The sequence below is a fragment of the Grammomys surdaster genome, unplaced genomic scaffold (assembly GCF_004785775.1).
Source record: "Grammomys surdaster isolate TR1022 unplaced genomic scaffold, NIH_TR_1.0 126298, whole genome shotgun sequence".
NCBI classification, from domain to species: Eukaryota; Metazoa; Chordata; class Mammalia; order Rodentia; family Muridae; genus Grammomys; species Grammomys surdaster.
In genome coordinates this window covers 2,722,159-2,728,598 of record NW_021621098.1, presented here as the reverse complement: position 1 = coordinate 2,728,598, position 6,440 = coordinate 2,722,159, and the positions used below count along the sequence as shown (strand labels likewise).

At 42.8% G+C, this 6,440-nt stretch overlaps 1 protein-coding gene across 1 annotated transcript in view; it reads right to left on the bottom strand.

Moving 5' to 3' along the window:
* Positions 1 to 6,115, bottom strand: part of Chst9 (carbohydrate sulfotransferase 9) — a 263,667-nt gene extending 257,552 nt beyond the window's left edge. The window contains exon 1 of the mRNA XM_028759526.1: positions 5,934 to 6,115. The gene's annotated coding sequence lies outside the window, so the exon portion shown is untranslated. The remainder of the gene's footprint in view (positions 1 to 5,933) is intronic.
* Between the last annotated feature and the right edge of the window lie 325 nt (positions 6,116 to 6,440).

Here is a 6,440-nt window from a genome sequence, read left to right as displayed (position 1 = left end):
GTGTGGCTTTCCTCAGCTCACTGTGTGGCTTTCCTCAGCTCACGGTGATCCCTGTGGGCCATCATCATTTCCTTAACTGTTAAACTGTAATACATTATTTTAATGTCTTTTCATCTCTGTGAAAAAATGTATAATTTTCATTTTAATACTTCAGCACTGACCAAGAGAAATTGATTCCCGTAATAAATTTATTATAAAATAGATCCAGTAGGTCTCAATTTTTATGTTTTCAACCATGACCTCTCTTCTAAAATACTCATCCTAATCTAGCCTTTAAAAAACAAGTCATTCCTTATAAAAATCAGAATATACCCCTCCGTGTTTATCAGTAAGTACATTTATTCTGAGGACATAGCCTTCGTTCTCAAGGCTCTACTGCCATTCTCTCCACGTCTATAGAAACTACAATTTGGCTGTGAATTCTTGCAATAAAAATGATCTTATCTGTTTTTCCAATCGTATAGTTTTGGCATTTCTAACCTTTGGTACAGCAGTTTTCCAATCCTTTTGAGTCCACAGGGTCAGAGACTGCACAAGTCTATATGAAACTAAACACTGACTATAAACAAAGCGTTTAACTGCGACTGTTGTGTGTGATTCAGCTTCCTGTTCAAGCAACTATTTCATCCACAAGCAATTTTGCCCTAGAGCTTTTGAAAAACACAATAGAAATCTGTTAAATTGGCAGTCTTGCTGAACTTCAGCTATTTTATCTAACTGGGTCTACAGTAACAGTGGATGGATACTTGAAAGGGACCCGTTGACGAAATGTGGTTTGATTTGGAACATAGGTACAGAGATCAAACGGGCCAAATCCCTTATTTAAATGGCTTTGTGCTGCTACTACTTTTGCAAATTCCTCCACTAGGCTTGGAAATGTCATTCAACACCATACACAGGTAAGGGCATTAGGAAAACACTTGCAAATTCAACTTTGTGAGACCTATAGACTAATATATTTAATATGTTCTATTTAGCTCCATAAACACTCATTATATTATTTAAATCATATTACTAGCCTGTGTTAGATATGAAGTCAGACTAAAGTTCCGAAATTTGGAGTAAAGGACTCTTACTGGAAGCCAAGGAGAGGACTCAGTGGCTAACGTGTTCACTAAGCATTGAGTACCTAAGCTCCAATCCCCAACACTCAAGGAGTGGATGCTTATGCCTGTGATTCCAGCACTGGGAGGTGAAGACAGGCAGATCCCTGGAGCTCACTGACCAGACTGCAGAGCCAATCACCAAGCTTCAGGTTCAATGATTATCTCAGAAAATTAGAAAATAAAATAGAACACAATAAAGGAAGAAATGAGTTACCTTTTGCTTCCATGTATTTATCCACACACACATGCATACAACACACACACACACTAAGAGAGAGAGAAAGAGAGAGAGACAGAGAGACAGAGAGAGAGAGACAGAAAGGGACGGAGGGAGAGAGGGAGGGAGGAAGAGAGAGAGAGAGAGAGAGAGAGAGAGAGAGAGAGAGAGAGAGAGAGAACAAACAAACAAACAAACCTCGTTTTCCCAGGAATATATCCAATGCTTGACATGTCCATTAAATGGCATACAATACAGTCTTGATTGTCTTGCTGTGAATTATACATAATTCACTGGGAAGTTTTTGTTCCAGATTTGCTTATTTCTGTCACCCAGCTTGGTTCTGGGCAAGATGCCCACCTGCCCCCACCTCCTTAGAAACTGGTTTTGGTATTTGAGGCATGTAAGCTCATTTAAAAATTAACCTAAACAAAAACAAAATTAGAAAGGCAACTTGCCCACACTAACAATGGGACTCTTTTTCAAACCAAACACATACCATATTCTAAAGACAAACACAAACGACTTTTTAAATAACCATGATTTTAGATTATCTTTGCTTCTATTCCTCTCATTAAAATGAATAATTCAGAGTGCCTACTATACATGGTAAAACAGTTTCCCCTCAATAATTCATTTTTAGTACACCAAAAAATAAGAGGTAATACATTCTTATGTAAGAAATAAAGATTTAAATTAGACTATATTTTAAGGGCAACTTTACGTTCAGAATTATCTATAGTTTGGATTTACTCTGTTCAGTGCTCTGCTTCTTCTAAGTTAAGATCTTCAAAATAAGCCGGGCGGTGGAGGTACATGCCTTTAATCCCAGCACTTGGGAGGCAGAGGCAGGCAGATTTCTGAGTTCGAGGCCAGCCTGGTCTACAGAGTGAGTTCCAGGACACCCAGGACTATACAGAGAAATCCTGTCTCGAAAAAACCAAAAAAAAAAAAATCTTCAAAATAAGCACAGTCCATGATTCTATGGGCAACAGGAAGCCTGCTCTGGGTTTTCATTACTCCTTGAGTGTCAAATCTTTGCAATCTGAGCAAAATCATTACCACCTTTTCCCTAAAATCAAGAAAGTAAATTGGGGTGCTGCACTTAGATCTGAGTTAAAGCAATAGCTCTAACATTCTGGCCATTCTGAAGGACTTCATTTTGAGTGATACATAATCCCAAAGGTTGGGGACAGGGCAGTTACTGAAATGTATGAGCATGTGGAAACACACACACACACACACAAACAAGTACACACCTACAGGTCGTATGGCTTTGAATTGGCGATTGGCGATTTTTATGACTTGTAAATAAACATGGAGCTGTATAGATAACTTACAACAAAATTTGCTTCTGTGAAAAAGTAGTCCATAGTGGTGCTACCTTGTAATTACAGAGCTAGGAAATTGGAGACAGACAGATGTGAGGCTCACTGGTAGGTTACCTGAACCTAACTGTGAGCTCCAAGCCAATGACCTTCCCTAAAAAACACAGTGGATGAAACCTCAGGAGAGGAAACCTCCAAGATTGTTCTCTGGCTTCCACATGTATGTTCATACACGCACACACACTCTTACACACAGGCTATACCTGAACACTCTTGAGTACATATATACACACAAAAAACCTTTCTAATATTTGAGTTATAGAAAAATAGTGAGTTGGATGAGAATGGTTTAAAAAACCTCCAATCTGCCATGAATGATAATAGTTACAAAACAGAGATTGTTAGTCCATTTATCAATTGCATACATACTGATTCATCCAAATCCAAGACATACATATAAACTACTATACCCACAAATCATTCATTATTTATATGCTATCCTATGTTATTCTTGCATGGGAATACTTATGGTAGAATTGTTATACATTATTTAGGTCTATCTATGGGGTGTGTGTGTGTGTGTGCGTGCGTGTGTGTGTGTTTTGACTGTATAGTCATTTGAATAAGAATGGCCCTATAGGCTCATATGTTTAAATTCTTGGTCCCTACTTGGTGAAACTGTTTGGGAAGGATTAGAATGTGTGAACTTGTTAGGGAAGGTATCCTACTCAGGGTGGTTCTGAGGTTTGCACAGACTGGTTGCTATTCCCAGTATGCCCTCTACTTCCTGCTTCTGGATCGAGACACGAGCTCTCATCTATATTCACTGCCAACACTTTGCTCCATCATCAGGAACTCTAACCCTCTGAAGCCAAAAGCTAAATTAAACACTTTCTCTAATCAGTTGGCTTGGCCATGGTGACTTCTCACAGCAACAGAGAAGTAAGTGAGACAGTGGGTATGTATGTGTGCGTATTGTGTGTGCATAAGGGGTAGGTGGGAGGAGAACTAGACAGTCTGCTCTCTCCTTCAACCACATAAGTCCTAGGAGACTTCAGGTCATCAAGCCTGACAGCAAGCTCCTTATCCCAATGAGCCATCTCTCTCTCCCTATGTCTATCTAGTTCAATGTCTAGAACACTGACTTTTTAAATTCATAATTTCCCCCCAGGGAGTTGGTACAACCATATTAACTTTTAGAGATCAAGACATGTTTCACCCATATCTTTAGAACATCAATTAATGTCCATTTTCACCATGAAGGAAATAATATCACCAAGAGATCTTCTAGCTGCATTAATCTCCAGCTTCTCTGTAATAGCAAAAGATGGAATACAATTAGACCCTCCTGGAATATATGCTAGCCTGGGCAAAATGCCTCATGACTTTTGAGTTCTTCCTTGGTTGGAACCAAAGGCTTATTGTAGAAACTTAGCAGCCTGATAAAGGTTGTGAAAGGTGGGTCAATTTGACACCAGTGTCAGCTTTGGGGATGCTCATGCAGAGGTGTGAAATGAGTTAGCATGCTCAGATACCTGTGATAATAAAACTATCCCACTGTAAGCAAGTGGGAGAGAACAGATGGTTGGGGATGATTTAAAACACTCGTTTTTGGACTGTCACCAAGCTCCTATATCACACACTATGATGTTCAGTTAGTAAAGACCAACTCCATATTCAAGGTATTCATTTTCTGAAGGAAAGTACTATTCAAGTGGAAATGTTAAAAAGCACATGAAATAAAAAAGTTCTCATTTTTTCTAGGTGTTTGATAAGTGTTGTTTCTTATTGACTGCATTCAATCAAAATGTTTCTCATTTGACGATAGTCTAATTTTCCCTCATTTCCTAACCAACTGGGAGTGTTCAGGTATTTTGTTTGAAAGCTTTGGGTAGATGTATAAATTTGTCCTGTCTCAAACAGATTCATTTTGACTGAAGCTCTTCATTTAAACAGCAATAATAAAATATGATAGTTGGGAACTTTTGCCCATGTAAAACAATGACATTCTTCCTATCCTCCGTTTGGTAAATAAGCATATGGTGTTATGATTACGCTGGGGAAGTGGCAGGTGGCAGGACCATTGGATCAGGAAGACAGATAAATATTAAATACGGCCACACTGCGTTTTGTGTCAGTCTACAAGAAGTCCGTGTTCTTTAAGCCAGCAGGAATAATGAAAGCAAAATTGCATAGAGCTAGAATAATGAAGAGAAATAGCTACTGGTTAATCACTATCCTAATTATCAGAAAGGGGACCTCGAAGAGGGGAATTTCCTATTACACATCCACAGGGCTTTGGTTTGGACCCCTTGGTAGAACACGGGGGCTAGAGGGGCTTGGTGCTCACAGAAACATACTCTGTGCTTTATACATCTATTCCTTTCAAAATCCTGGGGCTGATTCAGGCACAATTTGCCCGTGGGAGTATTGAGGTCGGCCAACTGGGATCTGAGGGAGAGGGGCCACAGCTGTAGACTTCACACGCAGGAACTTAGTTGGAAATAACTCCTGACAGGCATCAAACGTAACTACTTTTTAGCCTTTCTATAGAAACATGCTGCTGGGCAGGATGTTCAAACCAGGCAAAAGAGGGATAGGAAATGGTGAGAAAGGAACCCCACAGGAGTGATGGAAAATTTGCATCTTTCCTCCCTCACCTGCTTCACACCTGAGACTCTCTTTGCCCCTCTCAAGCCCTCTGCTTAGCCATCATTTCGCCCCTGCTTGGAATCTTCCCTCCTACCTAGCCCGCAGGATCTGCAACGTTGCACGGAGTTTGGGGCCAGTGCAAAGGAGGCACCAGGGTAGGGACAATCATCTTTCTACCAGACAAGCCAGAGGACTGGACAGACCTGCACTGGGAAACTCAACACTCTTCCCTCCGGTGTCTTGTTTCTTAGCTCTACCTGTCCCCACGCGGGTGTGTCGCCAGAATACTGGAGTTCACGGTGCACCATGGGGATAGGAGGTGGGGGTGGGGCGCCAGGAGTTCAATCCAGGTAGCTTCTAAGTTACCCCTGGGTGCGTGTACTGGTCTCCAAGTCTTCAGACACTCTCTCTCTCTCCGCCCATTCGACATCCAAAAAAGTGGATTAAAGTGGGCTGTAATGCCCCAAAGAGGGGATTACCGGAGTCAAAAGATGCCACTCTTAACCCCAGGGGTGACGAAGCCGGAAAGGTACCATACACATCTACCCAGCCCAGAGCCGCGCCCACCGCGGTGATCAGAGTCGCCCGGACTTAGGGTACCGCGCATCCCCTGAGCCTCAGTGCAGTTACCTCGGCATCCGTCCCTGGAGCTGTTGCAGGTACCACTCCGGCAGTGCGGGCTGGGGAAGAAACTTGCCCGAGCTCCAGCGCAAACTCTCCAAAAGGTGTCCGCCCGCGAGGCCGGCCTCTCAGTGCAGGAACAGAGAACTAAGGGAGCAAGGCAGCGCGGGACCTGCAGAACGCTGAGCCGGACAGGCTAGGGCTGCGGCGCCGCCTACGAGCCCGCCTGCTCCAGCCGCCGCCAACCGCGCCCCCGCCGCCCCGCAGCTCCGCCTCCTGCCTTTAATCTCCTTCTCCTCTAGCCAGGCCAGCCAGCTAGTTCAGCCAGAGTCCTCCTGATTCTGAGACTGGGCCCCCAGGTATGTCCCTTGGCTTAAGTGACTACAGCCTCCTCGCCAACGACAGAAGCCCTTGTCTTGCTTGTCCTTTAGGAATTCACCTTTGCTCTTTTCCCTAGGACTGACCCACAATCAGACCTGAAGGAAAAGTCAATAGGTTATCTCAAATCATGGACTG